Genomic DNA, 27357 nt, shown 5'->3' with positions numbered 1-27357 from the left:
AAACAAAATCTGCTTCATTAGAATGCCTGCAAGTTTTTAGGGATTTCATAGACTGTTTTGGCACTGACAGGATGTTGAAGTAGATTCACATACACAAAGATGTACTAGTAGAGTCCATACTTGCCATGGCAACACTACTGGGCTTTGCAGATGCAAGGCATGAGACCTGCAGCACCACAACAGCTACACTAACGGAAAATAATGCCGTGGGGGCTGCGGGAGGCACTGCCAGCGCAGCTTGGGTGGAAAGGTGCAGCGCTGCAAATAGCAGGCCGCTAGCATTGCTAAGGCTGAGGTATCAAGGCACTGCTCAACACAGACATCTAATGTCGTTTCTGACATACAGACATTATTATTACTGGGTAATAGAGCATTTGGGGCAGGACAGGATGTGGCCATGGCACTGACATCTCCTGCCACTTAGTGCCATTGGCCTTAAGCAAATGGAATACAGGTGGAGAGGATTCCTTAGAAAAGCTTTAAGACTGAGGAGACTTCATACTATCCATTTCCTTCAGTACTTTCTGAGGGTCATGTCCTATCTGATTCTGAGTTAGCATTGTTGTCTTGCCAACATCTATTTAATCAATGGAAAATTATTATTTGTGAAAACTTTATTTAAGAAGAAAATTATAATTGGCTGGATAAATCAATCTCCCTCCCTCTTTGGCTTGTATCCTATAGCCTCCAGAACTTCTAAGACTCAGATGCCTCTGCAATAGTTTCTTGTTTATCCTATTCCCATTTGCACTGCATTTGAATCTGTCTAATCTGTGTTCCACATAAGTACTTTATGACAGTGCTCTGGGAGAGAGGGGTTCCTTTGAAGTACAGAACAAGAAAAAGAAACTTGTCTGAGAAATTCAGTGATGAGGCTATGTTGTTACCTCAACCTCTGCTGTAATGTGGAAAAGTGAACTTTTCACTGAAGGTGGCTCTATGCTGCAGGTAGAGTCAGAGTAATATAAATGTGGACAACAAATTTGCATCTGTAACAGCTGGATTAGACAGCATTGTTTGTTTTCCATGTTTATAGATACATTTTTCACTCTCCTAGACTCTTGTCAGACATAATGAAGTGAATCATGCACACACACACAAAAATCACACTTAAAGTACTGCTGCTTTGGTAATTTGGGTGGGTTTTGTTTTGGAGGATTTTGAATTTTATTTTTTGGTCCTATAGTCTCATTCCCAGAATAGTCAACTAACTAAAAATGAAAGAAAGATTACTACAAGGAAAGCAAGCACTTTGAAAATAGGTTGGGGGGGGGGGATGTTGTTGTTCTCAGAATATGCTCTCACATCTTTTTTTTTTTTTTTAATCTTCATTCTGATGCCTAAAAGAAGAAAAAGTGTCTTGACAGTGCTCTTTTGGGGCTTAACTTCTCTCTTTTCTTGCTTCCTGTCAGTTGCTCTCATGCACATGTCTTGGATCACTCCTTAAAGCAAGGAAGAAAATCTCATTACAGAAAGTATAAAAGGGGTACAGTGATCTGGTTATGATGGTTTCAGCAGTTTTCACTCTTATGGCAATGTTTTTATTATTATTTTTAATTCAGTCAAGGCCAGTGCTTTGAGCCAGAATTTGCAAGGTGGTGTGACTGATGTGAGACTATGAAAGCTTTTGACCTGTGCCGAGGATATTCTGCTCTTAAGAAGGCAAGGACTCTCATTCATTCCCTGTGAAGAGCACAGCCCTTTCAGCTCTTGGAAACTCATCTTTTTCACCTCACAATGAGGACAACATCACAGTGGCAGAGAAGTCACTGCATCGTGTTTCACTCTCTAGCCAGCAGGGACCACTGCAGTATTCAGAAGTCCATGCATCTCCTCATCTTCTCAGTCCTGCTGTCTGAAACAGCCATTTGTCATCGCTTCTGTTACAGCCCTTGGGGCCATACCCTGTAAAAGGCTGAATACTTTTAATTGCCTCTGAATTCACTCTGAAGCTCATGGGAGATATCCCTGGCTTGCTCATTCCTTTTCATCATCACCTGCTCTTTTTCCATGAACCGTAAAGATTATCAGGTGATATCAGCTTTTACTCATTGAATCCAGTCCCTGTACATACTGTCAATATAAAGGTGAAAACTGTACCTTACAATCAATGGTCTTGAGCCTTTGAGTCTCCTGAGCTTTTCTGTGTTTAGACTGTTATGGGAAGAGTATCATAATTAAAATTGTGTGAATAAGCTATGATGAATAATTTATCATATTAATTCCTCTATTTTGTCTCTTAGGAATACCTCAAAGTAAATTGACTTCTGTTTGTTTTTTGAGAGTAGTTCATTGTCCAAGGAAGCATTTATCTTTCATGATTAATAGTCAATGGTACCTTTCATCTGCTTCTGTTTTGACTGTTGCTTAGTCTTAATTGGCCAAACAAATCACATTGGGGTTTACCTTTCTGTTAGAATGAAGAAACAAAATTTTTGCCATAAATGTCTTACAGTGTTGTTGCAAAATTTGTAAGAAAAACAATTAATACTTTTCACTTGTTCTAAGTGAGTGACTGAGGTATCCCTTTCCATAAAAAAACCCCCAAACACATACAAAACTACTAAAGGCACGTGATGTAGCTGGTGGCATGGCTGGGTTTACCAGAATACAGATGTCAGTACCTAGACTGAGATCTCAGCTCTCCCGGTTGTTTAGAGCATCACTCATTGCTGTGTTTTTACTCCAGCTGGCAGCCAAGCACCACGCAGCCACTTGCTCACTCCCCTCTGGCAGGATGAGGGAGAGAATCAGAAGAAAGTGAGAAAACTCATGGGTTGAGATAAAGACAGTTTAATAGGTAAAGCAAAAGCCACACACACAAGCAAAGCAAGACAAGGAATTCATTCACCACTTCCCATGGGCAGGCAGGTGTTCAGCCATCTCCAGGACAGCAGGGCTCCATCACGTGTAACGGTGACTGGGGAAGACAAATGCCATCACTCCAAATGCCACCGCCCTTTCCTTCCTCTTCCCAAGTCCCTTATATGCTGAGAATGACATCATATGGTACGGTATCTCTCTGTGGTCAATTGGGTCAGCTGTCCTGGCTGTGTTCCCTCCCAGCTTCTTGTGCACCCCCAGCCTACTCACTGGCAGGGCTATGTAAGAAGCAGCAAAGGCCCTGACTATGTGTAAGCACTGCTCAGCAATAACGAAAACATCTCTATATAATAAAACATCTCTGTACTATCAATACTGTTTCCAGCACAAATCCAAAACATAGCCCCATACTAGCTACTATGAAGAAAATTATCATCTCGGCTGAAACCAGGACACTCATGCAAACATACACATACAAAAATATAAATGAAAATTTTTAATTTGTCATTAATGCAATGAGAAACTTGGGTAAAAATACTGTAACACTAATTTGGAGATTTTTGGTCAAGCTTTAAGTAACATCTCAGTTTTAATTTTTAAAGAAATTATTAAAATGTTAATTTCCAATATTTCAATCTTTTTTTAAAAAAACATTTCTAGTCCAGATCATATTAACTTGTTGCTGTCACTTTGCTGTGATACAAACTATCATCTGGTATTTAGTCTAATTCTATATTAGTTACCCGGTAAATCTGTTGCATTGCCAGTGATCTTATCCTGCTTCTTTCTTTGAAATCAGGTTCTTAAATTATAAAATCAATATACAACTACTAGCTGTAATGGAAGTATATGAGTTCATACAAAGCGTACAGTGACAGTGGTAGGCAATTTATATGATCAACCTTCTTAAATTAGAAAATTATTACCCTTGAGAGGATATATAATAAAATAAGTGTAGCGATATTGGGAGGGTTGCCTTAAAAGATACCACGAAATCTGTTATATAGCACTATGATTACTGTGCTTCTCTCTTACCATGCCTGAAATAATGTAGCTGTCTTAAGTTCCTGATTCATCATTGTATCTTAGGGTATAATTAGATCCACAGCTTTAACATCAGTTGTGTAAAGTAGCACAGTTTAGCTGAAATCAAAGGATTTTCTGAGTTAGCTATTTTGCTTATAGCACTGTCTCTAATTGTTGGGATGCCTTTTTTCTTTTGCCACATTTTCTGCTTTGGATTATACAGTGTTCATGTATAAAGAAGACCCGGTATCTTCACAGTTGCAAGATCCAATCGTTTAACCTTCCACACAAAACTAGTGCATTCTATCTATTAATTTCTAATAAAGAAATAATCCCCAAATGAGCCTGGAAATGTCTTCCAAATACCTTTAAAAACAATCACCTTTCCTCCCATCATCACAGACAGAGTCTAATATGTTATTATGGTAATTTAATATATTTTGTCAGAGAAAAAGTGCTTCAAAACACAACCTTTTGTTTCATTTTTTTGTTCCTGTTGTTATTATTTAAGTCTCACTTTTATGTGAGCTCTCAGCAGGATCCTAAGAAATGCCTTCAGAGGGAGTGGAAAGTCTGAAATAGTTTTGAGTTGAGAGCAGAGATGCTATAAAGTAACTGCCTAAGTAGTAAACATTGTTATCTGTAGCATGTTTTAATTTCTATGGATGAGCCCGAAGATGTGTATGTCTGTCTCTTCCTCCTTCTCATTGCCTTGAAAACTTAGAAAACCTCTGTTTTTATATTGTTTTGAGTAATATGTGATAAGATGGAAGGAAATGATGAAAACACAGGAGAATTATAAATGCAGACTGGAGCAGATGTTTCAAATGTGGCAAATGTTATTTTAGGATCATTATATCTTCCTTTTGTGCTTTTTGAGATGACGAGACCTGAAATGTCAAAAAACCTGTTTTTTTTCTGGTCTTTATGTAGGATTTTTATTGCTACAATTAAATTGATGAATTTGATACTGTCTTCCATGTCTGTCTTACATTTGCAAGTATACAAAGATGTTTAAAATCATACTACAAGAAAATGTTTTATGGCATATGTTTTTTATATTTTTAAAAAGGCATATTGCTTGTGACCACTTGGTGTTCTCCATACATGAGTTCATTCCCCAAATACAAACAACTTGACATGATTTTCATGGGATCACTGTACTACTGTGTGGACCGGTCATTCACTGAAAGCTGATACTACTCGATCCAAAGCCGTGGTTAAGGACATTTGCCTGGAGTACCTTGAAGCATGAAGGCCGTATCTAAACTGGTCCTGGAGCTTTTTCCAAAGGGCACCCTGGGGAATTTCTTATGGACAGGATTAGTGGAATGGCCTGTCTCCACACTAGTGTAGAGGTAATATAGATTTGTAGTTTATAAGTAAGTTCTCAGAAAAGTTTCTATGTGTTGTAAAAGCCATACTTTGTATGTGAGTAAACTTACTGTAGTATTTATGGCAGTCAGCAGTTAGACTTTACAGTAAGTTTATTTTACTGTCATGCACAGCAATTTATATGGTTTGGTTGGACAGTATCAGTTTAGTTTATCGGTAGAAAAAAAAATAATATGAGTTACACTTACAAAAAGCTGTGCCTAATCTTTCACCCCTGGTCTCTCACTAAGCACAGATTCAAACTTCCATATCAAGATGGGAGAGAAAATAGGTTGCTTTTATCTTCTGGACATTAGTAGATATGCCCAGTACTTGGATGCCTAGTCCCCTATGGGGGGCCCCCTATGGGGGCATTCTAAAGCAGGTTTGGGAGCTCTGTTAGACATATTTGAGCTTCACCCCATCAGTCATCCCTAAGCTATCTGAATTCAGCTGAGTCAAGGGAGAAGATGTAACATTCAGCTGCTTCTGGAGCTAAGATTTCTTAAGACAAAAAATTTCCTGCTCCCTCTAGTCAGGCACATGGAAGACATAAGTCAGTGATGAATGGACAGAAGTGTGTCTGTCTGTCTTACCAGTGTAATAGCACAGTGATGTTGAATCTACAGGGTTCTGAGATAAGGAGTTCAACATAGTGATTCAAAACCAGTGACATTAAGACACTACCTTAACTTCAGGTCTTCAGGTATTTTAATTTCCTTGCATTGTAAAAGCCGTAACAGCAACAGAATTCTGATGCTCTGCAGACGTCAGGGATGCAGATCTGTTCGCAGTATACCCTGTGCGAGACAAACTCCCACCCGTGATCCTCATAGACAGACCAGGTTCATTGCTGGGAAGGTCATGTCTGCAGAATTGCCTGTAGTAGTTTACTATCCTCAAAAAAGAAGCTGCTAAATGAGTGTTTTGCAGAAGCAGGCAATGGATGGAGTGATTTAAGCAGCATTTACCAAATCACTAGATGGGATTCAGCCAAGCATTTTGGCTCCAACCATGTTGCAGAGTAGACAAAGATATTCTCAGAGGCAGACGTTGGAAGGCAACAAAGGTTGCAATCTGGGTATGGTGTATCTGGTGACAAGGTTGTGTCTTCTGCTCCCGTACAGCAACCATGCCGTCCCAGAATGACCCAGTTTACTCTGAACTGTGCTGATGTGTGCTAACCAGCTGGAATGAAAATCCAGAAATATCCTTGCTCAGATCAGTCTTTCTAGCCCAGTATCTTCTCACCAAGAGTGGCCACAAACAGATGCCAATGGACAAATAAAAAGGAAAGTACAGTAACATTTCCTCTGCACATACTCCCAATTTCCCAACTTTTTTTCAGATCTGAGTGTGTCCTGAGCTTGTTGGGGTTTCTTTAATTTTCAAAGGCCTTCTCTTTCAAATACTTGTCTGATTTCCCTTTGCACTTGTATGAACTTGTAGCCTCATCAGCATTAGTTGTTAAGGAGTTCACGGGTGCACTATCAGGGTGAAAAACCCTGGCTTATTTTGACACTGGCTCTAAACAGCTTCATTTGCTGGCAGATCATTCCCATGTTGGAATAACTGATGAACAACAGAGCTACATCTCCACGAGACCTTTCCCTTATACTGGTTTTGTAGACCTCCTAACTTAGTCTTGTCTAGTCAGTGAGTCCTAACCCACCCCATACTGTCTGTCTCTCAAACAGAGCCTTTTAACGTAATTATCATTTTTGCCTTTCTCTGAACATTTTCCAGTTCTACTTTGGTGTGGGTTGTGTTTTGTTTTTTTTGTTGGTTTATGAAGGGTTTGGGGGTGGTGGTGGAGGTTTTTTTACTGCTTTATATGGTTTGGGTGTTTTTTGGTTTTGTGGTTTTGGGGTTTTTTTTAAATGAAGGTACCAGAGTTCACTTAGTATTGAGATATGGCCAAACCATAGATTTATACTGTAGCATAATTCACAGTAATGTCTCACACTGGAGTAACTTTTTGACCTATGCTGAGGACTGAGCTGCTGTTTTCACAAGGCAGGCTATCATAACCTAAGGTTTTGGTCCCAAGTGGTTGCAGTCACCTCAAAAACGATGGTTTGCATTGGGCAGATGGCACTGTGCGTAAGCAGGGCCTTCGCCAGCTGCCTAGGGGCTGCCTTTTCCCTTGGGGAGAGCAGGTGAAGAACAGACTGGCTGCGCAAGGAATACGTACACAGTTAACCATGCATATTGACTCAGCTTTTCTCTTCAAGTGCCTAAGAGTTTCTGCCTTGCTGCCTGTTCAGAAGTAGCCAGAACAGAGAAAATACAGATTTGTAGTTTATAAGTAAGTTATAGGTAGGTTTATAAGTGGCCTGCTCAGACTGGCCTTGCCCAGGGAACGAGGGGCAGCGACGAACTACACCTGCGGCCCAGACATCGTTGTTGCAAAATGTCCGCCAACGCCGCAGCCGGCACGCTCCATCGAAGCCGCGGTGATTGGCTGTTCGCGCAGGCTCTGTTGCTACTGGTTGCTAGGCGAGCTGGATTCTCCTAGCAACGGCCGTGCGGGCGCTGCGGGTCCGGAGAGGCCGCGGGTCCGGCGCCCTCGCCCTGTCGCCGGCAGCGTTTCGGTTGGGGAGCGCCTCTGGAGAGCGGCGCGGGGTGCAGCGGTTGCTGGAGCATCGCGGGGGGCGGTGGTGCGCTGCGGTCGCCAGCTGGGACGTCTGCGGTGGAGCCGCAGCCGGAGCCGGGTGACCCTGGGGTTGTCGCCGCTACGCCCGGCGTAGTATCCGACCTCCCCCGCCTTCCCCGGCCCCGACTGCTGTGTCGGGGTGTTGTGAACGCACGCCCGCAGTACAGACAGCAGCGGAACACGGGGGGACGGCCAGACATGGCGGAAACGTCCCGGCAGCTGTTGGGACACAGGGAGGGCAGAGCCAGGGGAAGGAATAAATGCGAAGGTTGCGGTGCCTCGGCGGTCCTGCCTCGAGTGTGCCCCCGGGGTGGAAAATAGTCGGGTGAGGACACGGAGGAGGGAACACGAACTAAGGGAGACTGTTGGGACAGGTAAGGTGCCCCGGTGCTGCCGGCCGGCCTACGAGCTGCTGCTGCAGGCTGTAAACCTGTGGTTTCTGAAACAAAGACTGTGGGATAGAAAGAGTCAGTTCCTCAGCTGCTACTGTGATACCTAAGCTGCGCTTACAAGGAGTTTTACTTGTTTGTATTGGCTAAAATATGGCCCAGTATACACACGTAAGAAATGGGTGAAGAACTGACAAATACCAAAGGCCCTGAATCCTTCTGTGTTTTTAGAGGCACGACTGGCTGCATTTTCTTGGTTTTTCTAAAGCAGATTTATTGCTGTTCTTCTGCAGTGAGAGAAATGAGGCAAAGCTCTGTCCACAGAAGTTAGCACTGCAACTGCAGTAGTGCTGGAGAAATGAAGGCCAACACATTTCAAACGTACCTGCGTGCTTTCTAATCAGAAAGGGCTTCTGCGCAGTAAAACGATGCTACAATGTCTTAGCTAATACAGAGTTGACTGTCCCTGGAACCAGTGGTATAAATAAAACCAATTCACCGTAGTAAAACCATGGCAGCATGGGTGTCGCCCCTTGAAGCATTAGCCCTTCCCATATGCCAGAAGAAAACTCATAATTTAGCTGCAGAGCGTTTGAGCTAAGCTGGCCGGCTCTCTCTCAGCACTGTGCTAGCATAACTCCGTAGCTGCTTGCCAGCACGAAGCACGGGCAAGGCACATTCACTTCCATATGGAATATACTGTTTAAACAAGTGCTACACCAGTGTCTCAATTTTTATGCCAGTCTGATTTACATCACTTTAACTATGTATCATCTGGACTGCTGATTATACATACTCAAGTTGGATTAGATAATGCTGTATGAGCACTATCTTGTTGATTCATTGTATTATTATGGTCTTTATCTAGAAGATAAGCCTTTAGTAACTGCAGACTTTCATCAGTTTGAAGTAGGTTTAGATTTTCTGCTTTTAATAGAGCAAGTTGTTTATAGCTTTTTATAGGGTTTTTTTTTTTTTTTAAATATATTTATTTATTTTTCTTGAGTTTATTATTGGTATGACTGTTATTTGGTGCAGGAAAGCAGACTTCTCCTTCGACATACATAGCATCCGGTTGGAGAAAGTGATGGACCAGACTAGAGCTGCTTCATCTTGATGCTTCAGCTGTGCAGTCAACTTACCTGTATGCCTGTATGATACAGGCTTGGTATAAAGAGGTGTTAACAATTCCAACTATGCTGCACAGCTCCTTCATCCTTACAAGTATTGTGCTATTTCACAAGGTTTTGTCTTCAAATATGAAATAACATTCATACCCAGCAAAGTGAAGGAGATTTGGGAGACTGGCAGAATTATAAGAAATACTGACCCACCTACGAGAATTTGAGAGATCTTGGCAACATTTATTCTACATCTAGGTTAGAAATGGAGCCTGCACTACTATATTGGGTGCTCTATCACATTTATTTCTTTAAAACCTTCATGAATATTTTTTCAGAAATAACTTTCCAGAAGGAGACTTGGAGGAACAGTTGATAAAACACTATATTCTGAAATTGAGACATGAATGATGTCTGAATACAGAAAAAGGAGACAATAAACTTCAATTTTGCTTTGCAAATATCAGTTGTAGAAAAATGTAACTGAATCTCTCTGGCTCTCTGATGAAGACAACCAGGAAAGCAAAAACGGATTTTTACTTTGCTTGACACAGGCCAGCAACTACCTTGGCTTCAATATTCTAGAAAGCAACCTGAAGTCTTCTAAATTGTATCTGACCTTCCCTTAAAGATCTAGAGCTAGGGATTTTTGAATAATTATGGCAGCACGGCTTTCGTTTTTTTTCCTCCCAGCTGTCTGTTCTAAAAGGAATACAATATAGACCCAAAGGCTTTATTCCCAAAGGCTAGTATTCCCTCATGCTGGAGAAACAGCCAGGTAGGTTGAAGAAGTTACTGCATTTTTTTTTTATAATCACAGGAAAACCTCTGCATTTAGTGGGATAGGTTTTGAGGTAGATAAATAACAGTAGTTAATACGATATACACACCTACTTTGAATTTTTTCTTATGGCTTTCAGCTCTTCAACAGTTTCTTCTGTGCATATAGGAGGTTGAAGAAATTAAGAGGTAGCTAGAGATCAAAACTTCACTGAACTCAAATTTTTAACCCTCCTCCTTCAGAAAATCTTACAGATCTTTTGTTGTTGGTTTTGCTCTCTCTATCCTTTGATATTATTGCAGAAATTACGTGTACAAATGTTTTTGGAATGTATGAGTTTTATATTGCTCCAGCAATTATGCCATATTGCAGCGTAGTTATGCTAATGCTGTATTACTTTTGCATGCAAATAGTTGAAATGAGAACACTGAAATGCAACTACTTACAACATAGATCTCCACTACTAGTTTTCCACTATACAATGGGTCTGCATCTTTCTGTGTAAATGATTCTGCTTGTCTTGCATTTGTCTATCTCTATTTCATTTGCCTGTGTGCCTGCATTTATGATGTGAGTGTGTACATGTCTGTGTTTGTGAGCTTCTATCTAAGTATGGAGGGGGTTTATGAGATTGTAAGGATTTACAGAAGCAGAAGCAAGCAATACGTTCAATAAATGTAGTTTATTTGGGGTTTTGTGCAAATTCCATAGACTACCTGAAAAATCCAGCATTTATGTTAAATGTATAAAGCAAAATGAATCACCTGATACATGCTTGATAAGAATGTAACCAAATATTGAGTACCATGAAGAAATTTTTTAACTATAGTTAAAAACCCAACAAAAACTTCCAAAAAGAATTACTCAGCCTCTACAAAGTCCTAATACGCAAAACACTTGATATGAATATTCTGTTGTATAATGTTATATAATGCACTGATTATGTTATTAACACTATGCGTTATATTAGCAACTATAATATTATAGTATTATGTACATTATAGAATTATGTAATATTATATGCATGGCACTGGTACTACAATGACTAAAGCTGCTTCCACAGTCCCCATATTTTCCTTGAATTTCAGGAATTTACCACTAGTTTTTTGATTCATTACCTCCAGAGAAGTAAAAGCAGTCCAGTTTTTACTTATAACACTGGACAAGGTTAAAAACAGGCTTGGAGACAAAAATATAACAGCAAAAAAACACAGAATGGGCAAATATCTGGTATCTCTCTCTTTAGTTATCAGTTAGGCTTTACGTAAGGTAATCCTTAGCTGTGGGAGCCAAACACCTACCTTAAAATTGTTCTACCCCTATAATTGCTTTTCAGAGTAGTGACTGGGTACAGAGGAAAATAATTTAGGGAAATGCATTGTGTTTTGACTTTGATTAGTTCAGGGTGCTTTAGGAAAAGGAAATGAATCATCATCTAGGCTTGTCCAAGACTTCAGTTCCTGTTTGGTTGGATTTTTTCCCGTTGTACCTAGTGGGCTTGCAAAACCTTGGAATTTACACCCCCCACCCCCCACCCCCCCCAAAAAAAAAAGCATATTAACTTACAGAACTTGAATAGTCTCACATACACTAATATTGAACACTTAATGATCTGGAATATGTTAATAAGAGGCAAAAAAATCAGCATTAGAGGGATTTTTTTCTTGATCAGATTTTCTGGTACCCTGTGTATTACCTTCTTTCATTAATCAAATATAGTTATCATCTAATACTATATTCAAATATGTACCTGCCTTGGAGTAGTCCTTTATTTAAGACAATTAGATTTGAGAAGAGGCTGGTAGTGTCCCACCACCCCATTTGTACCCTAGTCTGGTTGCAGCACTTAACAAGATGAACATTGTTGTTACAGAGTGATCTGTTCTTTATATAGCTAATATTTTGCAATTTTTTATTAAGAACTTGTCATATCATAGTCCAAAATGTAGGACTCCCCATCCCAGGCGAGTGATCTAGCCACCAAAAGTCATTATCACTGTTCTTTTGTGTGGCCCAAATCACACTTAATTATCTTTAAAAATAAACCAGCAGCAACAAGGTCATATGCCATCTCCCATAGCAGGTGTTAGGCTGGTTGGCTAAGCTATTACTATAGAGCAGGTAAAACAGTGTTTCAAATCTTCTCTGGCAAAGGAGAGAAATGATTGCATTCAGGGTGACTACGCATGTACTGTTAGATGAAACTGTGCTAGCATCACCTCCTCCTTTGGCTGTCCTTTGATAGTAAAGACTAATCCTTTTATGTTTTTTCTAAAAGGTGCCGAACTCTGGGTGATTACTCAGAGCTGTGACTCCCAAGTGAAGGACAACCAGGGTAAAGTATCTAATTGTTCCTGAAAGGCAGAATGCTTAAAAGGTGTGTCACGGATGCTTTATGTTACTTTGGGTAGTTCTCTCTCTACACATAAGCTTTTGAAGATTGCATTCCTGTTTCTCTGCATTTTGTATGAGGCGCTAGGGAAGAAGCTGTTACTTATATTGTGTCTGAAGTCATATCAGTTTGGGATATAAACTGATATTATTTGAGAAATGAACTTATTCATATAAATTTTGTGATTTATAGATGTGGGTAATTTCAGTACTTTTAGGAAGAATACATTAAAAGCCATAGCTTGCCTTCACTTCAAGGTCTGAAATGTATCATGGATTGTATCTGTGGAAGGTATATTTGTAAATTTTGAAGTTTACTTTTTCCTCTGGCTGTGGTTGTCCTTTCTGCGCAGGCAGTGGAACCAGGGACACGTATCCTGGGAGAATATAGGGACACTGCCTGGATGTGTGGGGATGGGATTAGGAAAGCTAAGGCACAGCTGGAGTTGAATTTGGCACGGGACGCAAAGAATAAGCGCTTTTGCAGGTACACAGGGCTTATAAGAAAGACAGAGAGAGAGTTTTTACCAACACCTGTAGTGACAGAAGAAGGGGCAACATTTTTTAACCGAAAAAGGGTAGATTTAGATTGGACATAAGGAAGACATTTTTTTACAGTGAGCATGGTGAGACACTGGAACAGGTTGCCCAGAGGAATTGTGGATGTCCCATCACTGGAAGTATTCAAAGGTTGGATGGGGCTTTGAGCAACCTGATCTAGTGAATTATGTCCCTGCCCATGGCAGGGGGGGTGGAACCAGATGACCTTTAAGGGTCCCTTCCAACCCAAACCATTCTATGAGTCTATGATTCTGACTCTATGATCCTAAACCACAATCAACGGAAGTTTTCCACAATAATGTTATTCCTACAAACATCTGAAAGATGACTGTATTCTCATTTACATTCACACTTAGTGGCAACTACTGATCATGCATTTCCACTGCATTTCTGAAGTTATTTGTGATACCATTTTGTTGATACCTATAGAGTCATTTGGGCATAAAAGGGAGGAAAGTGATGGTGAGAAATCTCTGTTGCCACAGGCCAAGCAGAGGATTAGTCTTATGATTTCCCAGTTATGGGTCATCTTTATCATTTGATACTTGGTTGGTAGGCTGTCATACTGCAATTTGTTTTGTCGTGCGCTCATGTGGATGTGCTCACAGACAGTTAAAGCAATATCCACTGAAGACCTGGACTTGGTCCTCAAATGCAGAGGGGAAAAAAAAAGGCAGCTGCTGCTGTTTAATACCTAAAATGAGTTCCTACCACAGAGGATTGCCAACTGTTTGCCTGCAAGAGTAGTGATTGAGTTAGGCATGCCACCTTTATGTCATACAGTAACTAAACCAATGCAAAAAGGATTTTCACCTGTCTTCCCTGTGCCTTTTATGCTGATGGATTTTGAAAAGACTGCTCTTGTAGTCGGGAAACAAAATGGCAGATTTACACAATAGGGAAATGATAGCAGTATTTCAAAGACTAGAAGATCTTGCCTATAAAAGAAATGGAAATTGTAGTATTTTTGAAACATTGAAATTTGACTAGTTCACAGTGATCTCGGGTCTCTTGGTCTTGTTTGTATTTATATGTATGTACCATAAGTAATGAAAACACATTTCACAGCATATCCACAGTACTAAGATGAGGTTCTGTAGTATATTCAGCATGTGAATTTTCCTTTGTTTCTTTTACCTTTCACGATTTAAGACTAAAATACAACCCCCAGTATCAATACAGGCTGGAGGATGAAGGGATTGAAAGCAGTCCTGTGGAGAAGGTGTTGGTAGATGAGAAGCTCAACATGAGCCAGCAATGTGCACTTGCAGCCCAGAAAGCCAGCTGTATACTGGGCTGCATCAAAAGCAGTGTGACCAGGAGGTCGAGGGAGGTGATTCAGCCCCTCTGTTCCACTCTGGTGAGACCCCACCTGGAGTACTGTGTCCAGTTCTGGGGTCCCCAACATAAGAAAGACATGGACCTGTTGGAGCAGGTCCAGAGGAGGGCCACAAAGATGGTTGGGGGCTGGAACACCTATGAGGAAAAGCTGAGACAGTTGTGGTTGTTGAGCCTGAAGAAAGAAGGCTCTGGGGATACTTTATTGCGGCCTTTCAGCACTTAAAGGAGCTTATAAGAAAGATGGGGACAGACTTTTTAGTCGGGCCTGTAGCAACAGAACAAGGGGTAATGGTTTTAAACTAAAAGAGGAAAGGTTCAGGCTACATTAGGGAAGAAATTTTTTATGATGAGGGTGGTGAAACACCGGAACAAGTTGCCCAGAGAAGTGGTAGATGCCCCATCCCTGGAAACATTCAAGGTCAGGTTGGATGGGGCTCTGAGCAACCTGATCTAGTTGAAGATGTCCCTGCTCATTGCAGGGGGTTTGGACTAGGTGACCTTTAAAGGTCCCTTCCAACCCAAACTATTCTATGATTCTGTGATAATGGGGTCATAGTAGCAATAAATACTGTTCAAAATGCTCTCTATAGATGTGATCAAAGCACAGAACAAGGAATTGGAAACTCTCAAACTTTATTCCTCACCTCTCTGTTTAGGTAAGCAACTTCTGTTTCTCCCATGTATCACCTGGGGAGGATGACTCTTACAAGCCTCACCAGGTTGTTGTCAGGATTAATTATAATGTTTGCAAAGTGCTTTGAAGATAAAAAGTGCTAGGTAAGTGCTAAGTAGTATTTTTATTCCGCTGGAGTCAGAGTAATGTCAAAGAGAATGTCGGCTTCAAAGACTTTGCTGTCAGATCTAGAGGGCTCACAGGATGGGTGAAGGTTATTTAATTATATCTGCACATACTGAAATTATAATGGTCAATATAATCCTTTCTTTAATCCAAGTAATACTGAGATGCTTGTATTTTATATAGCTATTTAATTTAATAATCATTTTTGGTTGTATGATTATTAGAAAATGGATGGATTTCCAAAATCTGCTAATTAGAGCCAGTATTAAATAGTACCCAAGACACATGCTCAAGGGAAAGCAACTGCTGCTTATGTGTTAAGACAATATTTTTTGGGGGGGCGGTGGTGGGTGGGAGATCTCAAAGGACAAGCTGTTGTAACTATGTTTTGAAGAAAAATTAAATACAGGTGAAGAAAGAAGTGAAAAACAGCAGAGGAAATTTGAAACGGAGCTTAAACTAGGTCAAGATCCATGCTTTATACAAACCCTAAAACAGAAGACAGAGACTATTAGTGTTTATGCTTTATATTAAACTTACAGCAGTAGTATGATCTAGTGAGTGATCTAATATGCTTCCCTTACAAATTTTAAAAATACATCTTTCAATTTGACTTGATTCAGTTTTGGCTTTCATTTTAGTTTCATTAGAGGTTTTTGTTTTAGTTTGATTTGCTTAAAATTCATACAAGTTTTGCTAAAAGTAAACCTTCTCTTTAACACCTTGAAACTTACTCAGAACTGAGAAGATGTGGTTGAGGCTTATGGACTTTATATGCTGTGACATATCTACAAGCTTGAGCTTTCACATCTTGCTTCATGATCACTGGCAGGTTGAGAAGCAATTCTGAAATCTTGGCCCCCAAAATCATCATCCCTCAGATTTTAAAAGTACCTCTGCCTTTAAGGGCACTTGAGTTTGTATTTGAGACAAGTAATTATGTATTTTAAGAACTGAAAAGACACTTTTTTCTTCAATTCAGAAATGCAGCTTCACTGCTATTATATAACCCCATTCTGTATCTTTTTTTATTTTCTCATATAATTGTTTTTCAGACAATAAAGCAGTAAAAGTATTGGATTTAGTATTTAAGCCTGAACGGTACTGGGGATGGGAGGTCTCATCATTTCATGGGGTTCAATCATAAATATAAAAAGGAAACTGTAATTAGTAATTGGGGCAAGGCACAGTTAATGAATAAAAACATCCTAGGGGACATATGCCATCTATTGCTGGAGCAAGACACACCAGCTATGTTTTTACTGCCAGATTCAGGGTCATGACCTGTCTTTAAGATCTGTTTTGGAGACTCCATATTTACAAGTACAGAGACTAACAGTATAGTGTAAAAGATAAAAATAGCAGAATTATTGTCATGAGTTGTGATCAGAGGTGATAAAATGAAATGCTCAGCTTTGTGAGAAACTTGAATTCAGAAGCATGGATGTAAGTGAATTATCTAGCCCATTGACTGCTGAAATTTGCAAACAGTTCAAGTCCAGTTCCAATGGCAGAGCTACTCATTTGATCCATGGGGTGGCTGTGCATCTGCAGAGGCTTTTGAATTACTCTTAGCCCATGGTCGTAGGAGGAAGTAAGACTGTAGATGCTGCTAAGGCTGACCTTGCTTGGAGACCCAGATGCATAACCAACCTCAGCCTCTAGCAAGAACAGAGACCTCTTACTCACAGGGAGAAAATCCTCATTTTCAGAGTTCTACCTGTACCTGGCATTCAGTGCTGTATGGTACAAGCAGAAGATTTTCTGGGTTCTCCAGTATGAAGATCTTGCTGCATGGCTCTGTGGTGGGTTGGGAATGGATTGAAAGCAGCCCCGAGGAGGACTTGGGGGTATTGATTGATGAGAAGCTCAACATGAGCCGGCAGTGTGTGCTTGCAGCCCAGAAGGCCAACCATGTCCTGGGCTGCATCAAAAGAGGTGTGACCAGCAGGTCGAGGGAGGTGATCCTGCCCTTCTACTCCGCTCTTGTGAGACCCCACCTGGAGTACTGTGTCCAGCTCTGGGGGCCCCAGTACAGGAGAGACATGGAGCTGTTGGAGCAAGTCCAGAGGAGGGCCATGAATATGATCAGAGGGCTGGAGCACCTCTCCTATGAGGACAGGCTGAGAGAGTTGGGATTGTTGAGCCTGGAGAAAAGGCAGCTCCAGGGAGATCTAATTGTGGCTTACCAGTTTCTGAAGGGGCCTACAGGAAAGCTGGTGAGGGACTGTTTATGAGGGAGTGCAGTGACAGGACAAGGGGTAATGGGTTTAAGCTGAAGGAGGGTGGATTTAGATTAGATATTAGGAAGAAATTCTTTACTGTGAGAGTGGTGAGGCACTGGAACAGGTTGCCCAGAGAGGTTGTGGAGGCCTCATCCCTGGAAGTGTTCAAGGCCAGGTTGGATGAGGCTTTGGGCAGCGTGGTCAGGTTGAGGGTGTCCCTGCCCATGGCAGGAACTAGATGATCTTTGAGGTCCCTTCCAACCGTAACCATTCTATGATTCTATGACCCTGGCTGGGGGCCAGGTGCCCACCAGAGCTGCTTTATCACTCCCCTCATTCACTAGATGGGAGAAAAAAGTATAACGAAAAGCTTATGGGTCGAGATAAGAACAGGGAGAGATCACTCACTAATTATCGTCACGAGTAAAACAGACCGAACTTAGAGAGGGAATTAATCAAATTTATTACTAAGCAGAACAGAGTAGAGGAATGAGAAATAAAATCAACTCTTAAAACACCTCCCCCCACCCCTCCCATCTTCCCGGGCTCAACTTCACTCCCAGCTTCAACCTCCTTCCCCCCCTCAGCAGCACAGGGAGATGGGGAATGGGGGTTATGGTCAGTTCATCACGCGTTATTTCTGCCGCTTCTTCATCTTCAGGGGGAGGACTCCTCTTAATCGTTCCCCTGCTCCAACATGGAGTCCCTCTCACGGGAGACAGTCCTCCACAAACTTCTCCACCGTGAGTCCTTCCCGCTGGCTACAGTCCTTCACGAACTGCTCCAGCGTGGTCTCCTCCATGGGGTGCAGACCTTCAGGAGCAAACTGCTCCAGCGTGGGGTCCCCCACGGGGTCACAAGTCCTGCCAGCAAACCTGCCCTGGTGTGGGCTCCTCTCTCCACGGGGCCACGGGTCCACTGGTCCGGCCAGGAACTTGCTCCAGCGTGGGCTTCCCACGGGCCACAGCCTCCTTCAGGTGCCTCCACCTGCTCCAGCGTGGGGTCCTCCATGGGCTGCAGGGGGAATCTCTACACCCCCTCATCCTTCCTCCATGGGCTGCAGGGGGACAGCCTGCCTCACCGTGGTCTTCACCACAGGCTGCAGGGGGATCTCTGTTCCGGCGCCTGGAGCACCTCCTGCCCCTCCTTCTGCACTGACCTTGGTGTCTGCAGAGTTTCTTACATCTTCTCACTCCTCTCTCTGGCTGCAAAAGCTCTCTCTAAGTGTTTTTTCCCCTTCTTAAATATGTTATCACAGAGGTGCTGATTGGCTTGGCCTTGGCCAGTGGCGGGTCCGTCTTGGAGCCGGCTGGCATTGGCTCTATCAGACACAGGGGAAGCTTCTAGCAGCTTCTCACAGAAGCCACCCCTGTAGCCCCCCCCCCCCTCCACTACCAAAACCTTTCCATGCAAACCCAATACAGGCTCTTAGGGTGGGAATATCTGTAGGGAGTGTAGGTATCTTTGTATTCAACTGTAGTCCACATTCCTGATTACACAGTGAAATGGATTTACCTTCAACCCACTCTTAACTCAGAATATCGGTAGTTGTGTAGAGGGTTATCTTACCTGAAAAACACATTCACTCTGGTCCACCAAAGCTTGTTTTAACACTGTCTGTTGAATCACAGAATCATAGAATATCCTGAGTTGGAAGGGACCTATGAGGATCATCGAGTCCTCCTGATTCCACACAGGAATCCACAACCTGAAAGTTAAACCATATATCTAAGACCGTTGCCCAAAGGCTTCTTGAACACCAACAGGCTTGGGGCCATAACTGCTTCCCTGAGGAGCTTGTTCCAGTGTTTGAGCATCCTCTCAGTGAATAACTTTTCCCTAATTGCCTCCTAACCTGTTGGAATAAGAGGAATTACATACTGTTTCTGAGTTAACCTCCTGACTATATATACTGTTAGGGTTATAAACTGAGCCTTATGTTAGGCTTTCTTTCATTTGTCTACCTCAAATGGAGACCCCAAGTTGGAAGCCTGCGTTCATGCACTTCACTGTTTGCATTTTGAGGCTTCCTGCAGCCCATGGACTGGGCTTTGAGTTATAATCCAAATGTTTTGTGAACTCAGAACATAATGGTGCAAGCAGATTTGGGGATTTTTGGTTAAGTCTGAATGTTGTCTCAGGCAAATGTGACCTTCTTTTCTGTGTGCCACATCTGGCAGGCACAACAATACTTATGCCATTTTCTTTTATCAACATGGGGCAGTTATGTTTGCAGTGTCACGGAAGGATGGCATAATTGATTTAGTCATTGAAGACTGACAGAAGAAAATTTAGAAACTGTGTCTTCGATACAAATCTCCCCTTGCTTATATCTCCAGCTTGCCTCGCGAGTACCTGCTGCATCTCTCCTGGATTTCCAGCTAACAGAAGCAGAAGGTCCTGCTCGCAGCACAGTCTCTTGTGTGTGTGTTTTCTGCAGGCACTGGCAGTCACTAGTAAATCTTGTCCATGCTCAGAGCAAATACCAGCTGTCCTTGCTTGCTCTCTGAACCAGCTGGATGCAAGCCAGCTCTAAACTGGAAGCCATGTAGCTGTGTTAGCACGGCGCTGAGCCTGAGTGCCACATGAGCCTGAAAGCTCTGTCTCCCAGCAAGGCTTATTAGCTCAAACTCAGTGCCATGTTAATTGTACCTCGGTATCTTCTGGTCTGCTGCTGGCTTACATCCAGCCAGCCTGGAGTGCAGACAAAGCTAGTTGCAACTGTCTGTAAAATACCATGTAGTTGCAACCCATGTTTGTTTCCACATCAGTCAGCCTTCCTTTGGCTAAACCCTCTTTAAAATAAGCCTGCAAATATGTAGTAGAAACTTTGTGCTTAGAGGCTTATCCCTCTAAGGAGGTGGCTCTTAAAACGTCTAGAGTCAGGTAGGGGAGAATTCTTTGATAAATATGTTGTTGATAAATGACTCCAGCTGTTTCTTCAAGAACTCTTATCTACCATTACCTTTCTTGTTTGATGCTGTAACTGTTTTTCTCTAGTCATTTGGATTCAGATGAAAAATCTATCTTTAGTATATATAACTTGAAAAATTCCTATTAAAAGTCAAACAAACTCCAAACTATATTTAAGCTTCTGTGCATTCCAGAGATAAATTTTAATTAACTTCTGAGTTGCAGAAAACCTTGTAACAGCAATTTTCAGGTATTGCATAGTTTATTGTAGCTATGCTATTTATTATTGGCATATTAAAAGAAGGCAGGAAGCCTAATAGCTGCTTTAAGGGGATCTTTTAACTGTGATGTTACAAAGATTGTTCAAGTAAAAAGTCTGTTCAGAACTTGAACTGTAATTTGCTTTGAAAACTCTTCTGCACGCTGAGTGAACTCATAATTCTAAATGTTTGTGTCTGCATTTCAAACAGCATAGCTTACTATACTGATGAAGTAGCCACAAGGTAATTTTTACATTTCAGCAATGGAGATCTTATCATAATATCCAAAAGGCACATACTGTGCTGCCATCTGCTTATTTTTTTTATTATTAAACTGAATGAGAGACCAAACTTTTTAAAAATATTTCATTTAAAATATTTATCAACACTGCATGTCTGTGAATGGTAAATATGGATTTATTTTTAGCTTCAAAAATGTTTTTAACAAAAAATATTTTTGATAATTATGTTTTATACCCATATTCTTAACCCTTAAAGTGATGTGCTCTTTTTTTTTACAACATTTTTTTCATTTTTAAATTAGTTTATTTGCCAGAAACAAACACATACTGAAAAGTGGAAAAACCCCACCAAATGTCAAGGATAGAATAAATGAAGGTTCATGAGAGAGGGGGAGAAAAAAAATGTACAACCTAGGATAGAGTTACACCTGCATTCATCATGAGACTTCTGCTAGTAAAAAAGATAGGGTTGAATATTTATAAATGTGATGACAGACAAAAAGACCAACAAACCTGACTGGTTTCAAATCATGTCTGTGTAAATCAATCTCTCAGAACTTCTCCAGTGAACTGGAATTATGCTTTTCAAACCTTCCAGCAACATCTGAGGATTTTCTTAAGGACATGCTATTTTTATTTGGTGTTTAATGAATACCTCAAAAAACCCTCTTCTCCCTCACCCTCCAAATGTATAGTTTCTACTTCACCTCCTTTTCTTTTACTACACAAGGTTATTTAAATCCTTATGAAAAGACAAACATGATTTACTGTCTTGTCAACTCCTTGAACAAAAGATAGCTTTCTTTTGTCAGATAACTGGTGACTCAGTGTAAGATACAGAGAAGTATCTGTTCCTGAGAGTTTATTTTCTGACTTACTGCTGGAAAACGTACTTTGGATTCATTACACAGCTTTGTGGTTTGTTCTGCCTTTTGTATAGATGTCCCACAGTACAAGAAAAATAACCCCAACATTGATAAGCTAGGCATCTGGCTGCACTTCAAAGTGAGATCAGGACTATTCATTTCTGAAAGAGGTTTGGTTTTGGTGCGCGTCCAAAAAAAAAAAAAAAATCTGTAATTACATGGTGCAGTATGCACATTTCATTGATAAGACACATAAAGCATTCCAAGATTTACTTCAGATCTTCTGTTGTGTTCGCCAATAGACTACCATTCCTAACCATCTACCATAGAGACATCGAGAATTATATTAATAACCTTAAAATGACTTTCAGAATGATAGAAGGTTCTTCTTATAGACAGCATATTGTTTCAAATTCAGTTGCAGTTCAGATATTTTCCCACATTCTGCTATTTACATCTGCTGCTGTATAGGATGTCCTAGAACTTCTGCTTAGGTCAAGCAGATGAGACTTAAGACTTAGAGGAGACTATGGAAGAGCTGGTGGAGTCAGGAGCCATACTCTGGGGTTTCTTAAATGGCAGTAAGTGCCAATGCGTAGGCACCTGATTGGTCATCCTTGATGACCAAAAGCATAATAAATTCTTAGCTGCTAATAGGAATGGTCAAAGGTAATTGTGAGCGTTGATTTTCAGGAATTAACAAAATTAACCCTTCCCACTTTCTTTGCCCTTTTGATCTTGGTTAAAAAAAAAAAACAACAACACTTGAAGGTTTTCAAAAGCATCTGATTCTGGCCAAATTCTGCCCTGACTTTTCCAAAAAATTTAAAGTTTTTTTGCAGGGTAACTATTTATTTCTCATGTCATAGTTGTAGCAAAACTTTCCTGTAGTTTTATTGCTAATTACGTGCATCTTTCAGCTAAAAAGGTCTATACAAGGAAACAAGTTTATGTTGAGACCTTGAAAACTCACTTTCTTGTTAAGTACCAGCAAATAGAGTAGTCTACCTTTGCATAGTGGAAACCAGGAGTGTAAGAAGTGCATGCCTCTCTGTTCTGCCAATGGCGGCTATTCAAACAGCTAAAACTGTCTCATTTCCGCTCTTTCCAAGTCTTCAATTTCCAAGTCTGATCTTGGAATCACAAGCTGTCATTACAGATTGCTATCGCTCAAATAGATACTTGGATTAAAATCATGCACCTGTTTAAAAATTACTCTCCAGTGATTTACAGTGCTGAAAACCTGATATGATGTCCTTCATCACTGTCTTGATAAAGCAATTGGATTTTCTGTGTGGAAATATTTGTGTTTTCCCATTGCACAAACCCCAGAAATTGGTCTACAACTAGTAATTTTAGCGGATATCAGACATATTTAAAGCCAGGAAATAGAGACTATTCCTCCCTGTTTCTTCCCTCCCTCAGTTAAGCAGCTTTACTACTACTACTCTTACCCAGTCAGGGCTTTCTTACATAAATCTTGTCAAACTACAAGGCAGTAATTTGGCTCCAATTAATGGTGATTATGATACTTGTTTTGCACCTTTCACTTTCAAAAATTTTAACGCTACTTTCCTCATTTCATTAGTTCATTTTTAAGTGATGAGCAATTATGGCAGACACTTGGAAGAATTACTAAGGTTCTTCACTCATTATGGTCTCCCATCATGGACCTGGATGATTTCTGGGCTGGGAGCAATGTCTTGGGTAGTCTGCTCTAGAGATCTTCAGTCACAGAGGATATCATGACTTTTCCAAACCCCTGTGCTTTCCCTGAGATACTGTTTTTCAGAGGAAATAATATCCTAATTCTGTAGCAGATATACTGAGGGTCAAATCTTTTAGGGACCTAATACTTTCACAAGTATCTAAAAAGGCACGAAATTAGTTTCCTTAGGCAGCCTTGAAGATGTCAACTATAATATCCTATTCACCAGTTAACAGTCATTTCATCCTGATTGTTCCTAATCAGTTCTTCCTCTAAATTCACAAATTGTTTCAGCAGCTCTGTATCTATACCAGTAATGAAGCACTCAGTAATGAAGCACTCAGTAATGAAAGCTCACAAAACATTTAATTTGTTTCCTATTTTGATTTTTTTTTTTAATGAGATGACAACTTATGGCAACAAAAATTACTCGTAAAACTCTTTTGCTTAGTATAATCTTATGTGTCTGAAACTATAAAACCAAGTATTGCTTGCATTCTTATTTAGTATTATATAGATATGCTTCTGTAGAAGCAATATCCTTAAATTTTTAGGAAGTAGGAAGGAGGTATTGTATCTGAATAAACTGTTGATGATGATAAAATGTTTTTACGTTTATCTTTACATAAAATGCAAGTTTTTTGTATTCAGCTTCCCTCCTCCTTGTTCCCTGCATAAATGTACATGAATGCAGTTTGTAAAAAGATGACTTTTCAACCCTTGCATTATTTTTTAGAGAACCCACCTTTATAAGCAAGTTTGAAAGAAACATGAACTGTAAGACCAAGAAGGTCTCTGTGATAATTTAGAATAATCTTCTGCATGGAGGGAGTTTCTATGTACCAAAGCATCACTTAATTTTTTATGATTTATTGGCTATTGTTAAAAAAAAAATCTCCAATGAGAAATATTTTATGACACCTCTAAAGAACTTCAAATATTTTCGTACATCTTATAGTTAAAAGTTATTCTTAGTTTGTAAGTTAAGCTGACTTCCTCTTGTTTCCTTAAGGGGGGAAGCTACCATTTGTTAATATTAATTGAACTTTGAATATGGCTTTGTTTCTAAGGACGGAACAGAGCTGAAAGGGATGACAGAGTTTACTGTGGTGTGTAGTTCTTGATACATCAAATGGTGCTCTATAGTATAATTTCATGAAGTTTGGAGAAAATCCAAAGCTTTATCAAAAGCTCAAAATAAGAAGTAAAATGGAAGAAAATGGTGCCATAAGAGGAGGATATTAAATGTAGCATTAGAAGGGGTGAGAGAAGAACTGGAATGCCACTGTGATGATCTTTTCTGCATTATGACCACTGTTTTCACTAATTATCACCAGACAGCTGGCACCTCTACAGATTTTCTAGTCCAACCCCTCTGGCTCCAAGCCTGAAGTTATCTGAGACTTCAAAATCAAAAATTTTCAACTCAAAAATCTGTATCATTTAGGACATGCAAAGTTACTCTTCAGCATCTAAGGAGGTTGTTAAACTTGGTTTATGCTGCTTTTTTAATTCTTTGAATGTTATGAAATTAGTGCCGCCAGATATCTTGTGCCTTTCCAGATGATCAATGTCAGCAAAACACAAGCATCTGAAAACAAATGTGGAATTAAGGCACAGGGCAATACAACCTGTAATCTGTCCCTTCCTGGAATTACCTGCATACAGTCTGCTAACATTCATTATGTTAGACATCTCTGTATTGATTGCAGGAAGATTAGCCAGAAGAATTTAGCAGGGGCAAGACTGCAAATAGGTGATCCAGGCAGTTTGTCTGATCTTTCGTGACATGAAGAATTCTATCAGCCTTTTGCCCCTTTCACGTTATCAAAGCATCCCCATTTTTCTTTTGATAAAAGGGGAAAAAAAGTATATATTGTTGAGCCATATGTCATTTCACTTGTTGTGTATGGGAAGAAGGGAAAGGTGAAGTTCTTACTGCAGAGATGATGAAGTGGTATACTAGATAAGTGAATGCCCCATGCTTAGCAGTGTTGTGGAAATAGGAGGGAATGAGTTTGGTGGTTTTTAGCAGTTCTCTAGCCTCTCTGCCAAACTCTCCCTACCATATTTTATTTAGCCATTAATCCTTTAAAAAGCCACTAGCACATGAGTAATCTTTCTGGAGCCTTAGAGTTTTGAGTTAAGATGGTTTTGATTGGGGTTTGCTGTTCTGGGCTTGTTAAGTGGTTTGTTTTGGGGTGGGTTTTTTGGGGGGAGGTGAGGGGGCAGAGCGGGCTGTATATTGTTTAATTGGTTTTGTGCTCTTCCTTGGTTATATAATCTGTGTATTTAACTAGGTGCACTGTGACTCATGTAGCCAGTCTGGTCCAGCAGTGTTCTTACTTGCCACTTCACCTCAACTTCAGCAACCTCCTTCCCTCGCACAGTGTGCAGTGGACTGATACACACCTTAATTCTTTGTTTTCCTGAGTTCTCAGGGTTTTTTTAATGGCCTTTCTTCAAGCCCTGATTCAACTTACATTGGAGTTCCTATCTCTGGAAAGTCAACCGTGTGGGGGGGAAAAGTAGTTCAAGTCTACTCTTACACTCGCCCTCCAAGAAGGCTAATATTTTGCATCCCTCCAGATCCCATTAGTTTGAGTCAACAGTCTCACACACACTTCCTGCTACTACAGTCTGTTCCTGTTTTCTTGCATAATTTGCCCACTCTTCTTCTTTAAAGTTAGCCTTCACGATAAAACTATTTTTAAAAACAGTCCACATTTTCTAAGTCAAATCATGATGCTTCTTTTCTCCGTTATCCTAAAATAAAATAAAAGCAAACACTTCAGTCATTTGTGATAGTAGTAGTATGCCTATAGTTCATTCTTAGAATATTGGGAAGGATTTTCACTGAGAGGACAGGTTGAATAACAAAAGCATATCCATAGAAGCAAGTTGGATCATATGAAAACTGGAAATTTTTAGATAGCTTCTGTTTGTGTTTTGGAAACTAATGAATGAGAATTTTAGCACTGGTTAATTTACGGAAACTAATAATTCTGGAAAGTATGATGAGATGCACAGCTACATCCACATATGAGGGATGCATATTTAGATTTTACAATGTGATTTTAAGTAGAGGTTATATTATGTGAACCCCTTGTTCAAAAGATTCATGTTCAGATCTCCAATCTACACAGCACATTGTTAGCAACTTTAAGTTATTAGTGGAATCTAGATAATCAGAAGTTTGGCTCATGAGTGCTGGGCATCTGCTATTCTTTTAGTTTTGTTTCCTTAGAAGTGGGTTATCCTGATGAAGTTAAAGGAAGGATAATCTGTGAAGGTGTATAGAGTTCCAAAATTACCATCTATGATTCAGGAGTTTCCTGAGTCAGATCTTTAGAACTGGGGAGGCTATAACTGGAAGGTATTGCTATATGATTGTTATTTTTTATACACCTTTTCCTGGACATTCACTTTTGTCCACTCTTACAGACAGAACACTGGGCTAAATGAGCCTTTGTTCTAATCCAGTACAATAGGTCTTACTAAGCATGTGGTTTTTTAAGAGTAGCTGATCTTTAAACAGTAAGGACTTCTCAACCTTAATTCTAACAAAACCGGCATTTTGTCATAGCATTGTTTGCATTCTGCTGAAATCCACAGGAAAGAAATTGCTTCACTGCTCTCCCCTACTTGGAATCCTAATAAATAAACGATACATCTGGCAGTGAGTGCTTTCTTAATCTCAGTGACTGGTGCTAAAATAAGAGGTGGCCTGCAATCAGGAAGATATTTTTAGTTAAAAGAACTGCTGCATGAAATGTGGTGTTCAGCGCTATAGTGTCAGAAGCAAATCCTTATTGATTCTGACCTCTCTGCATTATACATCTTGCTGATCAACTCTCTGATAGTGCTGCTCTGTCAGACAC

This window comes from Grus americana, chromosome 2, assembly GCF_028858705.1.
Source record: "Grus americana isolate bGruAme1 chromosome 2, bGruAme1.mat, whole genome shotgun sequence".
Taxonomy (NCBI): Eukaryota; Metazoa; Chordata; class Aves; order Gruiformes; family Gruidae; genus Grus; species Grus americana.
Note: the sequence above shows the minus strand (reverse complement) of the source record.